At 34.7% G+C, this 20,775-nt stretch overlaps 1 protein-coding gene across 1 annotated transcript in view; it reads left to right on the forward strand.

Annotated features, from left to right (window-relative positions):
* The first annotated feature begins 5,446 nt into the window (after window positions 1-5,446).
* The window catches only part of LOC149239288 (protein CHROMATIN REMODELING 20-like), a 137,970-nt gene continuing 122,641 nt past the window's right edge, over window positions 5,447-20,775 (forward strand). The window contains 1 exon segment of the mRNA XM_089373386.1: window positions 5,447-5,935. The gene's annotated coding sequence lies outside the window, so the exon portion shown is untranslated.

Consider the following 20,775-nt stretch of genomic DNA (forward strand, 5'->3'; position numbering starts at 1 on the left):
TATATATATATATTTAAAATAACATAAATTTACTTCATTATTTTATTCTTCACATCTCATGTTTATAGGGGAGGAGTTTTATGGTTTTGTTTGTGCATGTTACAGGCAGAAAAGTTAATAAGAAATTGTTTTTAAATTGTATCCAATGAAGCTAAACATACTTTACGACTTCGCATATGATAAAATGTATAATAAAAAAGGGGGTTTTAACTTTTTCCTAATTTAAAATAATTATACTATATAGTAAAATACAATTTGGTTTATTTTCAATAAATATATAAGAAATTTTAAAAATAAAATTAAATAAATAAGTAATATAATTAATTTCTATATTATTAATTTTTTGGACTTATTAAGTAAGTGAAATTATAGTGATTTCTGAAAATTTATCTCTTGTTTTTTATTATCATAAATAAAATATTAAAGAGTTTTAGTTAATTGCTTATTTTCTTAAGGTGTGATAGACCATATTGCTTTTAGTGGACTTAATCATCATCATGACAATGTATACTAATCAAAATTAAATAATGTTCTCTAACTATTTTATGTTTTTGAGTTTTTTTTTGTCGAAATACAACTAAACTAGCCTAGATCCATCTTAACTAAATCTCTTGAGATGGAAATATCTTAAGATGCAAATAGATTTCATCCCTTTCGAGACTTCATGGATCTAGGCTAGTTTAATTCCCCCCTTTAAATAGACTATATTCCACATGAATACCATGGGTTCTCATAAACCTATAACTCAAAAACCACTGATAACTTGACCAGGTCAAATTTACCTTAACTGTTCAAATTTTTATTTTTTATTTTTTAAACATGGGGTTATTTTTATTTTATTTTGATCGAGTTAAAATGTTTATATTACATTAATCTTTTTATTTAATTTAATTTGTATTTGTATTTTTATTTATTTTTTCCCAGTCAATGGCTCCAAAAAATCCCTATCATTTCTAGCAAATTTAACCGACTTAAAAAAGCTCCAAAACTTAAAGAAGTTAGATTAGGCCAAATTAAATATTTTAACTTTTACCACTCTTTACTCATTCATTATATATATATATATATATATATATATATATATATATTACTTCTTTTATGAAATATTTTAATATAGATAGTTTATTAATACATTATTTAAAATGTATTTTTGAATGCATAAATGGATTCAATGCCTTGAAAACCCCTTGAAGAGTTCACAACACAAACTTGTGACTCCAAAAAATCCCTACCAGATTTCTAGCAAATTTGACCAACTTAGAAAAATTCCAAAGCTTAAAGCAGTTAGACTAGGCCAAATTAAATATTTTAACTTTTACCACTTTACTCATTAATATAATAAATAAATATTTTACTTCTTTTAATAATTTTTTTTAATATAGATAGCAAGTTGCTTAGGTGGCATAGAGCATCGGAGTGTTATATGGTGAATAGGTTATTTGTTTGAAATCTTGTGGGCATAAATCTAACCATGAGTATGGGTTGGTGTGACTTAAGCTCGGTGCGATCCTAAATGATTTCAATAACTTGTGGGCACAAATATATCCATGAATATGGATTAACGTGGCCCAAACTGTGTGCAATTTCGGATGATTTCATTGACTTAGATACACTTGAAGGAAGGTTTATAAGTTACAAGTTAGTTTACCACTAACAACTAACGTTTTTATTACAAATTTTAAGTTTAAAATTATTTGTTTTATGTTTGACCACATTTCCCACACTTTAACTTTGTTACTATCCTAACAATAGAATGGTGTCTTTGACTTATTTATAAATTTGATAGTCCATATAAAATGTTCAATAAATATTTGCAGAAATGTTGCATGTCAATATTCAATATCCAAAGGAAGGAGATGATTAACTTCAATTGAGATGAGAATTAGTATATCAAACCTTAAAAAGTAGGAGATTATTGAAATTTTTTTATAATTTTATTTTTGTATTGAAATTTTAAGTGAAACTTTTCAAGATTATTATAGTTTTGATTGTTTAGAGGTTAATAAGATTGATGTCCTCATGTACTCATATACATATTTTGAAATTGAGACCTAATTTAGGTATTTGCGCATAGAGGTTTTCTTCATAATAGAGATGTTGTAATGTAATGTCCTATAAACATTTAACTTGGTCAAAATAAAGCAAAATATAAATATAAATAACCCTCTCTTAAAAAAAAATCTAAGTTATTGTTTTTATTTTTATTAAGTTTTGTTGGGTAGTTAAAGTAAACTTGATTTGGTCACTTACGAGTGGGTTTTCAGCTCCAGGTTTATGAGTACCCATGGTATTCATGTGGAACATAGCCTATTTAAAGGGGTAATTAAAACAACCTAGATTCATCTTAACTTCAGATATCAAATCTCCTTGCATTTCAAAAGATTTGCATATCAAGAGATTTGATTAAGATGGTCTAGGCTGGAAGTAAGACACTTTAAAGTGTCTTTCATCTTCAATGCTCTTACTGTTATCAAGAGATTTGATCCGTCTCCAGAGTTAATATGGTCTAGGCTGGTAGTAAGATATTTTAAAGTGTCTTTATCTTCAATCCTCTTAGTGTTACAAAAGTTACAAATACTATAAGAGAAAGTGCGTTTCATCTTGAACCCAAATTTGGTCTTCAGAGTTAAGATGGTCTAGGTTGGTAGTAAGACACTTTAAAGCGTCTTTCATCTTCAACCATCTTAGTGTTACAAAGGTTGCATATACTTTAAGAGAAAGTGCCTTTCATCTTGAACCCTCTCAGTGTTACAAATTCTTGCTTCTTAAGGTGTTTTGAGAATTGTCCAAACCCATTTTTAGTATGTAGTTCATGAGAGTCAGTTGATATTTTCTTCTTTGAACTACTCAACCCTCTTAGTGTTACAAAGGTTACAAATTCATGCATCTTAGGGTGTTTTGGGAATTATCCAAATCCATTTTTAGTATGTAGTTCATGAGAGTTGGTTGATATTTTCTTCTTTGTGCTATTCAAAACCAAGATATATTTTTAATATGTTTATATTAGGGTTAATCAATGCCTTGTAATATTTTACTTCCTTTTATATTCTAATTTTTTTTATGGAGCCACATATTTTCTTAAAATTTATATGTAATAATATTTTTAATATTATTAGCAATGCTGATTTTCTTTCTTATGCAAGTCAGAACTAAGAGATGCTTTTGATCCTCTAGGTTAGTGTTTACCACAATATTGTAATGTTTGAACTTAGTTTTATTCCTAATTCTTTATAACACCATAAATTTTCTTAAAATTTAGATGTAACGAGCATAGATCCATCTTAAATACGCATCTAACATGAGCCGAGAGGGATCCAATTTCTGCATGTGCAATTTTTTTTTATGAGCTGACATTATTTAAATGTTTGATATAGTTATTTTTTTTTTTTGTTTTTATAGATTTTTATTTCCGCCGACATGACCAAAATTTCAACTTTGTTGACGAACGGATATGGCACAGTCTAATTTATAGATGAAATGACATTTTAGAATGAGCCTCTTGGCTCAAACATCAGACTCGAATGAGCCTCTCAACTCCTCTCAGCTCAATAATATTTTTTAAGATGGCACAACCTAATTTATAGATGAAATGACATTTTTAACTGGAATGGTACAATACAATTTCAAGTAAGATTGTGATTTTTTGTTATTTAAAATACATTTTTGAATGCACAAATGGATTCAACAACCTTAAACTAGAATTCTATAAATTAAACAACTTAAACTCAAGTTTTTAAAAATCTTTACTCAATTTTGTTTAAAATTAATTAGAAAAAATGCTTTGAAAAACATCATTTCCACTGCTAGTTAGACTAGGTTTTTTTAATATTATTGATATCTTAATGCCATTTCACTTGAGTAACTAGTGATAATGGTTGAATTTGAAAGCAATTTTGAATCTCTTATCATCTATATTGTTTATCTCATTTATGTACATGAAGTAATAACACTAATTATGTATTTGGTGAGTGCAAAAATCCCCTTCATTAATATAAAATAATATAAATATATTATTATATAATATAATATAGTAGAGTGGTATATAATAAGTATAATATACGCATATTGTGATGATTATTTTGTATAAAATAATTATTTCTACGAGATATTTGCTAAATTTTAATTTAAAAAAATATATATCTTTTATGTGTATCTAACTTTAATTTTAAAAAATATATTTTTATTTAAAATATATATATCTTTTATTGGTATCTAAAACGCTCTCGAGTGTTTTATAGGATAATAATAATTAAATTTATAAATATATAATAGTAATTAAACAATTTTAAATATACTCGAATTTAATTTTATATTATATTATTTACCTTTTTAGTTTTATAAAATTAAATATTTTGATTTTTCATTTTATATTTAGTTTGACTTATCACATTTTCGGTGATAATTTAAACTAAAGTTGTAAAAATAGGAGTTAACTTCCTTAAACCTATATATTATTTTTTTGAAAAGAAATACTAATAATTATATGAAAGTATCATAACATGCCGTTGAAGAAAATATAAATATCCACATAAACGGGAACAACAATTCCCGTATAATAAATTAATAATAAAGTTAATTGATTGGTTCGACAAAGCGGAAATATTTCCAAAACCTGCATCTACGACTTTTATCACACACAGGAGGACCCGTTGGCCCGCCCTTATAATACGGAACGATCTCATCGGCCGGGATGAGGGAGAGCACAGAGTACGAAACCGAAATGGAAAGCGGAGCTGGTGGATTAAATGAGGATCCACGTGACCATAGAAGAGGGGATTACATAATAAGAGGTCGCGAATTTTGGTAAATTTTGCTTCTTTCTTTCTTTATCCGGATGCGGAGTTATTCTCAAACCGGCTCTAATGGGCGAGGAAGAATTCTCAGACGAGTCCAGTTATGCAGGACGTTCTGACGAAGACAATTAATGAAAAAAAAAAAAAAACAAACTACAGTTCCATAATAACCGGTAGTTTTTTTCGTTAGTTGGGACAAATTAATAACATCACGTCCTTATTCTTACCATTATTAATTGAGGATTACCGTGTTCGTTAAGCCAATTTCATAGCGAAAATTTTAATATATGTAATTATTTAAAACTAGACGATAGGAAATGTTTAACCTGCTTATTTTATAAATGATTTCTATGAATATTTGGTCAAGATGCTAATTTTATAAATCTTTATATTTTGAAGTTCCTTGTAGGGTTTCACGGTAAATTTTTTCAATTTATGAACGGTTTCGTGAATGTGGTCCATAAGTTTTGATTGCAAATTACTTGTGTCATTTAAATTTCGCTAAAGATATTTTTTTCCCAATTAAGATGATCTTAAAGTTTCGTACAAAGTAAATTTTGAAACCCTAAGCTGCATGCAAAAATCCGGCACATCGAGACGCGCCCCACTACTAGTAACTATTATTATTATTATTATTACTATTTAAATTGAAGTACGGTGGTTTGCATTTTAAGTCCGGCTAATACGGGCGACAGGTTGTCTGAAGCTAAATCACATTTAATCTCCTCCATTACCACCTAAAGTTTTGTGTTTGGTAGTGGGAACTGAAACAGGCAAGTCGGTAGCCAATGGGTTCCATGCCAATTCCGTTATAAACCCTCCTCTCGTACCTCTTTTTTGAAATTTATTATTATTAAATGCCAAGCTTGTTTAATGTACGAGAGTAAAGGACCAAGTCAGAGGGCGGGGGAAGGAGAAAGACAGAGAGACATGGAAAAAAAAGCCGGGAATGATTACTACTTACTAATTATTTATAGTTGTAGTTTTCGGATGCTTGGCCAGTCTGGATTTTGAATTGAAATTGGGTTTACGAAAATTTTATTCCTCTTTCTTCTGCTGCTGCATACATGGTTATAGCAGCGCCAGTGCCTTGTCGAACGCATCCGTTCTTCGTCATCTACTGTATTAATTCCTTGTAATTAGTAAGTACACGATTTCTTTTTCAATTTTTGCTTCAATTTTTAACATTTTACGGATAATTAGATTAGAGATTAAAAGTTCTATTCTCTCCCGTTCTCCATTTCTCTCTGATGGTGAGAATGCAATGGTGCACCATTGTTAATTCGAGTAAGTTTATAGGGAAATGGAGTTTGCTGTGAAATATAAATTTATTGTGTTGTTTTTGTCCCATTATAGCTAGGGTTACTGTCATTTTGAGTTAATTTTTGGTAAAAATGCTGTTTAATTTTGGTTGGCTTAATAGAATTGAAAATGTTTTGGACGCGCCCCGTCATGTCCACTAGTAACTTCAGCAGACAGTAGAAGGTAGAACAGTTCCGGATTGGCCTCAATTTTGACTGAAATAAACACTCGAATCCGAGTTATTGTTAAGGGTGGAGGAGCCCACGATTGGCCTACAATTTAATTGAAACGAATACTAGTATCTACTACTTAGGCATTTTTAGGAAGCAAAACAGTTCGGAGTTGTCCTCTACTATGCTATTAATTCTTATTTTTAATGGTAAGGATAAGCAAGGAAAGCAATGTAGACAGGTACGTGAACGCATATGTGTCTACATTGGTTGCCTTATTCTTAGGGATAGAATATGGGTTTTACTCAGATTTTAGTATTTGTTACAACCATAACTGGAGGCCAATATAGGCATGGTATGCTTCAATTGCCATCTTCAGTTGTTTGAAGATTTATTGACGACATACTGTCTGGGATAGCTAAACAGACATACATCTGCATGCATAGTTTTTACATAAGCCTACCGAAACTAAAAGAAATTACAAAACAGGACAAGACATTACACTATCAGTGACAGAGTCCAAGTCAGTTGGAGGCATAAAAACCAGAGACCATCACTGGGTTTGAAGCTGTATAGATGGCGTTGAGAAGATGGTTGTCAGGGACTGTCAAGGAGGCTGGAATTAGAGTCATCCTCACCTTTTTTCATGAAAATTGGGTTTCTCCTTCAATAATATCCTCAATAATCATATGCACGTCTGGCAGGGTCTTGGATTTGAAGTTAACTATATTGCAAATGACTTGAAATATGTTTTTGTCAGCTCTCTCATGTTTGCCTTCCTTGCCTACCTTTGAGAAAAGGCTGTTCAAACTTTCTGCCAGTCGTTTTTCCAAATTATCAAAACATTGCTTGTACATATCATGCCTAACTTATAGCTGTCGTTGAGTTCTTTCCAGGGCAAACAGAATTCCTGCATTATAGACTCTATGATGCTGCCCCTCAACATTACCTGGTTGAGGATTTCTACCCGAACCTTGAGTCAGACCTGAATAATCCATAAACTGCTGTAACTATTCTTGAGTATCAAAGTGACTGGATGTGGATCTTTGACCAACGGAACTGGCTAGCGTTCACAAGACAATTTACTGGGTCTTCCTCTCCCTCAGCTATGGCTAGATTTTATTGTTGAATTGAGGCTTCTGTGATCCATATCAAGTTTATCAGAAATTTTTCGGTGTAAAATGATATTTCATTTGTTGACGCATTTCGAACCAACCAGTGTGGTTCATCGTCAGACAAGTTGAAATTTAAAATATAAAAGGATTATTCTTATTATATAGGACTTAAATAATTTTAATAGCTTTATTAATAAAATCGACTTAACAAATATAACAATTCTAACAAATAGGATTTTTTTTTTTTTTTAACCTCTGTAATTAAATATAAAACTAACGTGTCCCATTAACTATTTAAATTTAAACCCCTTTTAATTTAATAATAGTATAACTAACTTACTATTAATATAATAATTATTTAAATCTTTAACTTATTATTATTTAGTTTTATATTTAATTTTAATTTATAATATAAAATAGTTATGCTCTCCTATCCCTTGGTCCAGTCCAACTAGCCGTTTCCTAGTCAAATATAGCCGTTAGCTGGTCTAGCCTACCCGTTCAATTTAGCTGTTTCCTGGTCAAATATACCCGTTGGATGTTTTGCTCAATGTTTTTAAAACCGGAACCGGTGACCGGACCGGTCCACCTAATGAACCGGTTTACCGACCGGAACCGGTCTAATCGGGACTGGTTTGGTCTAAACGAACCGGTTTTAAAAAATACATTAAATAATTAATTTTTAATGAAACAAAACTATTTTTAAGATGTAAAACCATGATTCCAAGCCAATAGAGACAAAATATGCAAAGTTTGCTCATTTATATACCATGTAAAGGTGAATATATCAAAATGGCACCGAGTGCAATACATATCATCGACAAAATAGCAAAATACATAAGAAATGAGGCTCTAAATGGCCTATAAAGTCTAAAAACAATGTTGTAAGCTATGAGGCCAATGGCCTACTACAAACCTACAGTGTACACATGATCAATCATCAAGTTCATAACCACTACTAGACACAAGATCATCATCAGGAGCTACAAAGACATCATCTGGTTCAAAGTCTGAAGATGCCTCAGCCTGATCTGCAACCTCAGTATCAATGCCACCAATGACAATAGAAGTGGACCTAATGGAAGCACGAGTTTGTTGACCTGCATGACTAGTGCCTTCCATTGGTTCTTTGCCTTTCCTTGATGCCGCTACTGATCCTGGTTCTGATGCCACCACATAATCTGCTTCAACCCCTGTTAAAGTCATGTCGATATCAAAATCAACCTCAAACACAGGTTCTTCAGTCTCCTCCACCCATTTTGATGTTGGATCAATATCGTCCAACACAATGGGATCTGGATTAGGAGTTTTGCTCATCATTTGGAGCTCTAATTGCATTTATTGTTTACCCCCAAACCATGAAATCCTGAAAACCATTAAGTCTGCTGAATTTTGAGTGAAATCTAAAATTCTAGTTTCTCCATATGAAATCCAATGAGGTCGAAACCACTCTCAAACATCCTGAGTCATTTCATGGTAATGTTAAAAATTTAAGTAAAAGGATGAAAATAAAAATTAAAGGAAATGTCACTTTTACTTTAAGAATTTAACATTACCATTAATTGCCAACATTGTTAGGGTTGAAACACCCTTAGTTTCCCCCCAAAACCCCTAAACCACAATCAGGAATACACTTTTTGCAAGTTTTGGTGGGCATGCCTAAAACTGGCTGGTTTAGGACGGAACCGGCCGGTTTGATACAAACCAGCCGGTTCCGTCCTAAATCGGCCGGTTTTTCACCGGTTAGGGCAAAAAATGGGTGAAAGGGCCTTTCCAACCGGGTTTTTTGGCCGGTTTAGACCGGCGGCCTTGCTAACCGGCCGGTTAGATCGGTAACCGGTTTTGAAAACTATGGTTCTGCTCTAACTATTTAACATGCAACCTAGATCTGATTCTTCAACTTGTCCTGACGATGAACCACACTGGTTGGTTCAAAATGCGTCGACAAATGAAATATCATGTGATTTATGCCGAAAAATTTCTCATAAGCTAGATTTTAGTTGACAATGCTGCAGTAAACCAGGGCTTTAGGATACTACTGGAGAGAAGTTTGAGAATGGTTTCATTTGAAGTGGCACCTTTCTTTTCATGCCCCAGCTTTCAATCATCATAATCACCCCCTATTTGATCATTCCTTGGGAGACTCCACACGAACTGGAGATGAGGAGTCATCAGTTTGATCCTCTCTAAATTATTTTGGGAAACTGGATTATATTTATGATGGAATGATCGATATTGCCTTTCAATGTGATAAACTTGATACTAGGATATAACTGGAGAGTTGCAAACTTGAAAATGGTTTCCTTTGAACTGCAAACATCTTTTTCATGTCCCAGGTTGGCAGTTGATCACCATAATCATCTCCTATCTGATCATTCTTTGGGAGACTCTTCACAAATCAGAGATGAGGAGCGATCAGTTTTGATCCTCCCTCATCTATTCTGGTGTACTGGGTTGCCTTTATGGTGGAATGATTGATATTGCTTTTAAATAGGTGAACTTAACACTAGGATACAACTGCAGTATTTCAAGCTTGAGAATTGTTTTCTTTGAGTTGTCACCTTTATTTTTACGCCCCATGTAGCTGTAAATCACCATAATCATCCCGTATCTAATCATTACTTGTTGGACTCAACATGAACTAGAGATGAAGAGTGATCAGTTTTGGTCTTGCCTCATTTATTAGGGAATATTGTTATTGCTTTTCTATATGGTGTACTTGATACACCTTTCGTTTAAGATCTTGATGAACTTTGGTACTCCATTCAATCCCATATTGAAGTATTGGATGGGGAATTGGGAAGATTCGATGGAGGCGTTTTTCTGATTATCTTGTTCCTTGACGACTGATTCCACACTTAGCACTTGCTTGTCTGGTTTCGTGGATACATATCACAGTTCTATTTCCTATCTGCTTCCTTTATCTACTATAATTGACTAACCAATTGCCATGATGGTTTCACGTTCTTTTTGTTTAGGTAATATATCATAAATTTTAGTCTCCCTTGATTTCACTTGTCTTTAGCATCTTAAGGAAGAAAGCAATGGTCATCTACTCATGGCTTCTAAAGATTCCAACAAATAGCAAGTAAAGTTTGAACTTTTTGTTTTTTGCTTACTGCCCAGATGTTTTCTCAAATTTAGTATGTAGATATAATTTTTGCAAACCTCTTTGCTGTTGTTTGACCTGCAAGGATTGTGTTATCCTGCAACTGAACATTTGAAGTTATTCATAGACGTTAAATCAAATTTGAACCACTGGAAAAGGGCATAGCACTTTCTAATGCTTCAGCTATGTTGATTATTAATAAACAAAGATGGCAACATGTGTATCCCCGGACCCTATCTTAGACCTCCAGAGGCATTAAAGAAATTTGGTGCACCCGCATTTATAAGGAAAACAAGGGTGTTTTAGTAAAGCATTGGACAGCCTATTAAGTCCAAATATAACTAAAGCCAAATCAGTCAAATCCAGAAAGACATCTTTCAAAAAAATGCCTATTTGACTTTGTCATTGTCTTTTGATTACTAAAATTTCATTAACACAAGGCTGTTTGAAATATGTCTTACCTCCTATGAGCCACCTTGTTCCTTAGATATCACAGGGCTTTTAATCTTGTAGCAATAACATTGGTCTTTTATATGCAGTGTTCCAAGGAGAAGTTGACTTGAATCAAGCAAACTTGATAGCTTCTTATATTTTTGGAACACTACTTAATGCAATTCTTCTTCTGAAAAAGGGGCCATAAGATTTTGATTCGTTTTTAAATTCTCACGTGAATAGTTTTTTGACTGGGCACAGAAGCAGTTCTTAACCTTCTTTAGATTGGCATTCAGAATTTGACACAGGGTTTTGATGAAGATTCTGCAACTTCTATTTTAAATGTTAATGTTGAGACGCTTGAACCATAACTACATCCACATGTCACTTCTTACAATTTTGGAACCACAACCTCATCCGCTATCTATATTTTTATTTTTGGAACACTACTTAATGCAATTCTTCTTCTGAAAATGGGGCCATAAGATTTTGATTCGTTTTTAAATTCTCACGTGAATAGTTTTTTGACTTGGCACAGAAGCAGTTCTTAACCTTCTTTAGATTGGCATTCAGAATTTGACACAGGGTTTTGATGAAAGATTCTGCAACTTCTATTTTAAATGTCCATGTTGAGATGCTTGAACCATAACTACATTCACATGTCACTTCTTACAATTTTGGAACCACAACCACAACCTCATCCGCTATCTATATTTTTATTTAGATATTTATATGTGATGTGTATTTAGAGGCACGATATTCAAAACTGTTATACCTCTCAGTGCTCACATATCAATATAATGTTTTAACCATGATCCCATCCACATGTCACTTTCTGTAATTTTGAACCACAACCCCATCCACCGTGTATATTTTGATTTAGATATATTTATATGTAATATTTTATGTTATATGCATTTACAGGGACCATATCCAATTTTTTCATAAGTCTCACATATCAATATAATCATCTACATCTAGGTATTTGAAACTTGGATCTTAATTTCCCAACACATTTCAGTATTCACAATGGAGCGATGCCAACAATTTTAAATTATACGAGTCACTACAGTTGGGAGAGAAGGTGTGTAGCCATATTTACATCTGTAGGACATGATCATGGACTTCTAAGTTTGAATCTCCGCTTCTCGAGCATATGCTTCTTCACACAGGAAAATGCACGAGTAGGAAGAGAAAAATAACTATGTACTTGGTTGGCAAAAAATCACTGTCTTCTTAAGTAAGATTGATTTCACTGACTAACATTAAGTAACTATTTCAGACTTACAATTGAAATTAGGGATGCTTTCCTTCTAAGAAGGGTTGTCAAGACATCAATTTTTGACATGCATTCTCTAGCGTTAGGATTTTATCATAGTTGGTCTATTACTTTGAATGTAACTTACCATTAGTGAGATGACTCTTGTATGGGTAGGTCTTGCTCTCTTCAAGGCACTTTAAGGCAAAAATGCGCTTGTTGGGTCCTTTGCAGGGATGTGATATGGATAGCATGCCCTGGGTCATTGCAATTGCTATGAAATTTTAAGTGGATCGTGTGTGATGAGAGAGAGCTAAAAAAGAAACTTCTTGGGCACTTTCTCAGCTACCTTTGAGATCTCATGTAAGTTGAAAAATCCAACTAGAAGAGCTAAAGCCTCTTTTGATATAATGTTGACTTTCTGGTTAAGCTCACGGTAAATGTGCCTGAAGGAGAGGCACTTGAAAGACTACATCACATCTTGGAGTTCCCTTAACGAAGGACCTAACAACATATTCTGCAGAGATTTTTCTAGTTTACCAGTCAATCACTAATTTCAAATTCCCAAGAACTTGAAACTTTTTAATCACCTTCTTTGCAACTACAAAGAATAGTCTGTAAAGAAATGAACTCACCTCAATTGTTTGTCCCCTGACCTGGGGCATATCTAATATACAACTAATGATCTAGTTTCCTGAAAAGGACCACACCCACAGTGCAAACAGTAGGATGCCCCTAGCTGGCTCCATCAAAGTATCCCCATGGAGGGTCCTAATCCAACGTTGGCATTAATGAAGCAAGGCAATTTTCGATCTTCTACTGAACCTGGAATTCTTTGGTCGTTTTAATAATTATACTTGCAATCACTTCTAGAGGAGTACCCATATCCCTGAAAACACTGGAATTGCGTGCCCACCAGTGACCAGATACAATAAACAAGAACACATGGAAAGGCTTCAGGCTGAATGACTGACTTATCTGCAAGCCACTCTTTCATACCTTCTACCAATCACTTCTAGAGGAGTACCCATATCCCTGAAAACACTGGAATTGCATGCCCACCAGTGACCAGATACAATAAACAAGAACACATGGAAAGGCTTCAGGCTGAATGACTGACTTATCTGCAAGCCACTCTTTCATACCTTCTTCCACCTTGGCCTGCGGCCAAATATCTTTTTGTTTGAGCTCTAGAGCCATGAGCCTCAGGACCTGGACTATGAGAAGATGTTTCTGCTTGGAGCTTACATAGAGAACATTTTCTAGGCCTGACCCAGCCCTTTCTCAACCCAACCTCACAAGTCAGCAATTTGTTGGTCAGAGCAAGCCAAAGAGATAACATGCATTTCAACGGAGCATGAAGGTTCCAAAATATGCTCCACCACCATCTCTTCCCCACAGAATTGAGATTCCATAAAGGCTGTATAACCCAATTTGGTAGTGAATTCCCTTGACCAGGATTTTGGGACCACCATAATTGATCTTCCTCACCCTCTCTAAACTTGATAAAATTCAAAACCAAAATGCAAGTAAAAGAATTCTTTATCTGCTTCTGAACTATTGAGCTCAAGATTTGCCTCTGATTAACACCACAATCTCCCACTGACCCGAGGAGGTTGGGCCTGACATCATTAAGACAAAAGACCCTAGCTGCGTGAAGGGACTGGATAAGAGAAACTGAGAGATGAAAATTCTCTGCTGCTCCAATCCAAGGGTCCTTCCCAACATTAATGTTCTTACCATCATCAATTCTCCAGACTGTCCATCTTCCAACTAATGGGAACGCTGAAACTAGAGCCATCCAAACTATAGAGCCTTTAGATGATTTTCTCACCTGCCTCAACCACTCTTCGATTGACAAACCTTCTAGATACTTTGACGAGTGTGGGCCATCCTTCACAGGCTTCTAGCAGCTGGTGTTTGGCTTAAGAGGAAGAAATTTTTAATGCCCCAACCCCTTGTATTTTTTGGGGAGGCAGTCTGACTCCATTTAACTAAAGGGATCTCTCCCGAAAGGCGAGAGTATGACCATAAAAAGTCAAAACCTGAAAGCTGACCTTTTAATTTTGGTGAGAATGCCCTTAGGCACAGTGGCTATGGAAGTCCAGTAGATTGGAGTTCTCTCTAACAGAGACTTGAGCAAGACTAGCTGACCCCCTTTGGAAAGCAATTTGTTGACCCAAAGAGAAAAATGAGTTTCCATTGTTTTAAACAGCCAAAGCCAGTCTGCAAATCTATAAATATTTGACTTGAGACAGAAATCTAGATACTTAAAGTCGTTATCTAGATTCTTGAGGGGAAAGGGGAGCGAAGGAACAACCTGCTGGAGAAGTTTTGAAAGACTGTTGGCAAGGAAATAAGATTTGTTATAGTTGATTTCCATTCTTTCAGCTTTACAAAACAAGTCCAAAGCATCTTTCAATGATGTTAAGGTTGCCCCTCATCGATCCTTGAGCAAACCAAAGCACATCGTTTTCAAAGACTAGATGAGTCAGATTCCTTGAGAGGAAACCTTGACACCCTTTGAGCCTCCCCTCTGCTTATGCTTCGCCAATTTTGTATGTGTGTGTGTGTGTGTTTAAAATAAGAAATTAGTGAAAAGACACATACGAAAATGAAATAAAGAGGTATAGATTCAAATTCTGTTAGATTTAGAAATTAGAACATTTACATAATACAATTTTAGTCATACAACTAGTCACTACTTAGTACTTGTATACATAAATTATATATTTAAAAAAATAACAAATTACTGAAATTACAAATGCAAAAATGAAATATAGACGTAAAGATTCAAATTTTTACTAGAATTTAGAAACTAGAACATATACATACACATGTATGTACATACAATATTGTTTTTGTATTTTTTTTCCAATGAGAGAAAGCTATATATATATATTATATTTTAAATTCCTTTCCAAGGAGAAAAAGCTGTAATTTAATTCGTGTTATAAAATTACATCAGCATATGCCTCAGGCATTTGAAATTGTCTTCTTCCTGTTGCCCCTGTATACTGTCCCAAAGTGTGCACACTGCAGACAGTGGAAAGGTAAAATATACCACAAGTGATTTATGCATATAGTTGTCTTTACAAAAACTAATGAAATCACCTTCGAAAAGTCTTTAGATGTTCATATATAAAAGCAAAAAGGATCTTGTAAAAGCTGAAAATATAGACTGATCCGATCCCTATCATATGTGCCGAGGAGGTTCTACCTGGACCCAATGTTCATGAAGATATTCTTCATAGGTTGCTTCCTTTTCTGCTGTAATTTTCCAACAGACGGCTATAAAGATTTTTTTGCTTCTAATAAAAACAATATATATATATATGTATGTATGTATGTTCATATTTACAAGCACACACACATATATTTTGCATGAATACACAATATTTCTTTCCTTCTAATTAAAATAATATATAATATATATGCGTGTGTGTGTGCGCGCACTTCATATTTACAAGCACAGGACACATATATACATATATTATTATTAGAAGGAAAAAGCATTTTGTATTCATGTGAAATGAAGATACAAAACTCCAGTCCACAGTGGACTGATCCATACAATTAACCCCTTCAGGAGACCATCTTATCTTTGAGACCTTTTCTTGACTGAAGCAAAACTATTACTATACATTGGGACTCTGAATTTCATTACCGGTTCTCAATACTACTGCTGTGATTAAAACAAATGCTATAGAAAAAGACTGATGCCCTGGTACCAGCAAAATCAGAGAAAGAGAGCTAAAAGAGAAACTCCATGGACTCATTCTCAGCTCCCTCACCATAAAAACTGAGAGCTGATCTTTCTAATCTTGGTTAGAATGCCCTTAGGCACAGTGGCTATGGAAGTCCAGTAGATTGCAATGCTCTCTAGCGGAGACTTGAACAAGACTAGCTGACCCCCTCTAGAAAGCAATTTGTTGACCCAAAGAGAAGTACAAGTTTCCACCATTTTAAACAGCCAAAGCCAGTTCACAAATCTATAACCATTTGCCTTGAGACAAAAGCCATCATCCAGATTCTTGCGGGGAAAAGGGAATAGAAGAGCAACCTGCTGGAGAAGATTGCTTGAGAGACTGCTGGGAAGGAAACAAGATTTGTTATAGTTGATTTCTATTCCTGTAGCTGTACAAAAGAAGTCCAACGCATCTTTCAATGATGTAAGATCCCTTGTGGATCCTTGAGCAAAGCAAAGGACATCGTCTACAAAGTCAAATTTTCTTGAGGGGAAACCTTAACATCCCTGAGCCTCCCTTCTGCTTTTCCTTCCAATTTTTTTGTTGTTGTTGTTGTTGTTGTGTGTGTGTATAACAAATTAGTGAAATCACACATACAAAAATGAAATATGGACATAAAGATTCAAATTTGGTTAGAATTTGGAAACTAGAACATTTACATGATACAAATTCAATCATACAACTAGTTACTTCTTATTACTTACTAGTTACTAGTATTACATCAAGGTGACCAAAAAATGACAAAAACACAAGAAATTAGAACCATAAATTGCAGTTTTATTATCAAGTCATCAAAATCAAAATTTATTACATAGATATTGAGTCACTGCTACTATAGGTGGGAATAACAATGGAAAATACAAAAAACGATAGATACTAGACCCATAGATGGAAGAATCTCATAGCTTGTAATTGTCAGTAGTCCTCCTACATGTCAGAATCATCAAAATAAGCATCACTAGCAGATGGAATAGTAGCATAGGCTCATGTCAAGTTCAATAGGCGCATTCCCTGTTGATTTTTGTAGCATCAGATGTGCTCTAGCCTTGAAACTTTGTAGAGAGGCTAAGACACATGCATTCTCCAAAACCCAGAAGCTGTTTCTAGAAATTCCACCTAGAGATGATTTAATTAAAATAATTAACTTTTTAAAATGGTTCCCTAAGTCTAAACTTATGAAATTTGGTTAATTAAAGGGTATTAATTAAATCAGGTGTGAATCTTCTAGAAGAACACGAGGATCAACTCCAATTTAATCTTAGCCATCGATTATGTTTTAATCATGGCCGTTGGAGCTCCAACGAGAGATTATAAGGAGTTGATGTGGTTGGAGAAATACACTTGAGCAGTTTGATTTTGCTAGAGAATCGATTTTTTGAGTAGCAGTTGTGAGTTGCTGGAAGTGATTCAGTAAAGTCGAAGCAGTGAGAGAGGGGCAGGGATAGTATACCAGAGGAAGTTTTCCAAATCCGGTGAGTGCAAGGCATAGAAGGCGAAGAGCAGTGCCATGCAGACGCAGCGCAAAGCTTCAGAGGGAGTTCAAATTCCAGTTGGGAGAGACGAGATTCAGTGCCAGAAGCTGGGGTGTGAGTCCAGAGGGCCAAGAGGTTGAATTTCCAGACTGCAGGAGGTTAGCAAAGGGATTGACGCAGAGCCCGGCCAGTGTGACGCAGATCTGCATAGGGTTGACGCAGAAGTTGCGTAGAGCCAGTGTGGGGCCAGTCAGCAAGCCCTTCATCAGAGTTGGATCTCCCGGATCAATTTGAGATTCTTCTCACTAACTTTTTGCCAGTGTTTCTCTGTATAGGATAGCCAGTTTGGGCATCCAATGATTTGTACTCAGATTTACTATTGCTTAATAATTAAAAGCCTTAGCTGCTGCATTGGTTTTCCCACGTTGGGTTTTCCCGAGGACATTGTCCAAAAACAACTGTGTTGATTTGTGTGTTTATTCGCTCCAGTGCAGTATTGAGTGTCAGAAGTATTTTATTTTGTGTAGGCTGCAGTGTATGTATTTTAGTATTTGCCGTAGAAAACTGCAAGTAACTTGTTCAACTAATTTAATAGGTAGGTGAAATATTATCAGTTTGCTGTAGTAAGTATTGGGTAACCGATTTTTTACATGGTATCAGAGCATAGATCGAATAGCCAGTTTGGGCATCCAACGATTTGTAGTCAGATTTACTACTGCTTAATAATTAAAACCCTCAGTTGCTGCACTGTTTTCCCAAGTTGGGTTTTTCTGGGGACATTGTTCAAAAACAACTGTGTTGATGTATGTGTTTATTTCTCTCCAGTGCAATATTTAGTTTTCACAGTATTTTATTTTGTGTAGGCTATTTATTTCAGTATTTGCCGTAGAAAACTGCAAGCAACTTGTTCAAGTAATTTAACAAGTAGGTGAAATATTATCAGTTTGCTGCAGTAGGAATCGGGTAACCGATTTTTTCACATTCTCCCCTTTCATTTGACGGTTTGACCTTTTCTAGATTCCCTCATTGAATTGAGCCATGATTTCTTTGAAATGAGAAAGAAAATGGACTGCTGCAGGAAGAAACTTAAATTCTAGTTTACAAGTCACAAATCCATGTGCCCAGCACTTGGAATCCCTTCAAAGATGCCATTATAATCCTCAGCTGCACACCAAGACGCCTTGGAGCTGCAGCCTGCTGAACATAATGAGAAAAAAGGACAGGTCGTCAGTGAGAGGACACATCCTAAAATTGTGACATATCTAGGGCATGTGGTGGATACAAGTTTGGCATGTGTCCCATTGAATTTGTGTCCGACATGTGGGATATGAGACATGTAGCCCCCTAGGGGTGTGTCATATGACTAGCATTCAAGTACAATCAAGTACTAGAGTTAACTCAATATGTAACATTTTCAAATTGAATAGCTCTAAAATTGGAAATGAGAGCAATGATGATGCAATTTATTACCGAGAAAAAATCATCAAAATAAGCATTACTAACAGATGGATCACTAGCAGATGGAACACTAGCAGAGGCTAATGTCAGAATCATCAAAATAAGCATCACTGGCAGACGGAACACTAGCAGAGGCTGATGTCAACTTCAATAGGGGCATTCCCCTCCCTTTCCTTTGACAGTTCTGAGTTTGACCTTTTCTAGATGTCCTTGTTGAATTGAGCCATGATTTCTTTGAAATGAGAAAGAAAATGGACTGCTGTAGGAAGAAACTTAAATTCTAGTTTACAAGTCACAAATCCATGTGCCCATCACTTTGAATCCTTTCAAAGATGCAATATAATCCTCAGCTGCACACCAAGACGCCTTGGAGCTCCAGCCTGCTGAACATAATGAGAAAAAAAGGGACAGGTCGTCTTTAGTGAGAGGACACATCCTAAAATTGGGACATGTCTAGGGCATGTGTTGGACACAAGTTTGGCATGTGTCCCATTGAATTTGTTTCCAACATGTGGGATATGGGACATGTAGCCCCCTAGGGGCGTGTCATATGACTAGCATTCAAGTACAACCAAGTACTAGAGCTAACTCAATATGTAACATTTTCAAATTGAATACCTCTAAAATTGGAAATGAGAGCAATGATGATGCAATTTATTACTGAGACAAAATTATAGAGAAACACCAGCAGTTTGAGTTTTTGGTTGCATTATCAATAATTTTCTTGAGATCTAGAAAAAAGCAATATTTCAAATGATGTACTGGGTAAATAGTTGTTCCCATTATGGATTTACGTCAGTCGTTTTTTTTTTTTTTGGGTAAGTCAGACTTCTATTCTATTACCACCAGATCATATCACTACATAGAGCATAAAGGCTAGAGCATCTACTTGCCAAAAGGTAACAAGATCTACTGTAGGAGGGATTCTTTGTGTCTCTCTGAGAAGGTATATTTCAAAAAACCAAAAAGACCTCCAGGAGCCTGCCCATAGGGAAACCAGGCAAGGGCGGAGTTTAGCAGTACAGTTGACTATCATAAACACATTAAACAGTAGGGTGAGTTTGCCATGTAAGAAACCAAATTTTCCATTTTCTGGAGTTCTATAGTGCTGTGAAAAGAAAAATAAAAAAATGAATCTAAACAGACCAGAGTCATGATTTATGTCAATGATCTTTATATGTTTTAGTATTTTTTTTCCACTATAGCAAGAAAATTCTCCAAGCATTCATTAATTAACAATTTTTAGTTCTATTTTCAAATCCCTTTGACCAGGTTTGGTTATTAGTGAAATTCTCCAAGCACTCAATAATTAACAATTTTTAGTTCTATTTTCAAATCCCTTTGACCAAGTTTGATTATTAGTGCACACGAACAAAATATGTTTCTTTTTTTTACATCTTCTGAGATCAGTGATAACAAAAAGAAAACATGGAGTCAACTAAAATTGGTGTATGAGGCCCTCTTGTTTGTGGGACAAGGTACCTACTTCTGCTCTGTGATTTGACCGCTAAACTCTATGGAATTTGAACCTGTGACCTCTTAGGAAGAAACACATGTACTTCACCATTTTATAGTACCTTTTAGAAGTGGTCTTTTGGTTAGAACCAGATATTTCCTTTCATATTGATAGGTGTCTTGTTAATTAATGTTCCGTCTGTGTTTAAACTGTTTGTTCATAGATTGAAGTGTTTACAATTGTGATTGGGCATGCACACTCATGGCCTTTTAGATTCCTAAATTGGAAAAACATTATTGAAAATTTAGAGTTCTCACATAAATTCCGTAATGAAAATTTGATACCTCTTTGTGAACGTTGTGCAACTTTTGCTTCTATTTGGGTGTGCTAGTGACGAATTTAGTTTTTTGTTGTTGTCTGCTTTCCTTCATCCAGTATCATTTTCTGTGGCTCATAATATA

The sequence above is a fragment of the Pinus tabuliformis genome, chromosome 8 (assembly GCF_031772625.1).
Source record: "Pinus tabuliformis cultivar Carrire ecotype Pingquan chromosome 8, CPIR1, whole genome shotgun sequence".
Classification (NCBI taxonomy): Eukaryota; Viridiplantae; Streptophyta; class Pinopsida; order Pinales; family Pinaceae; genus Pinus; species Pinus tabuliformis.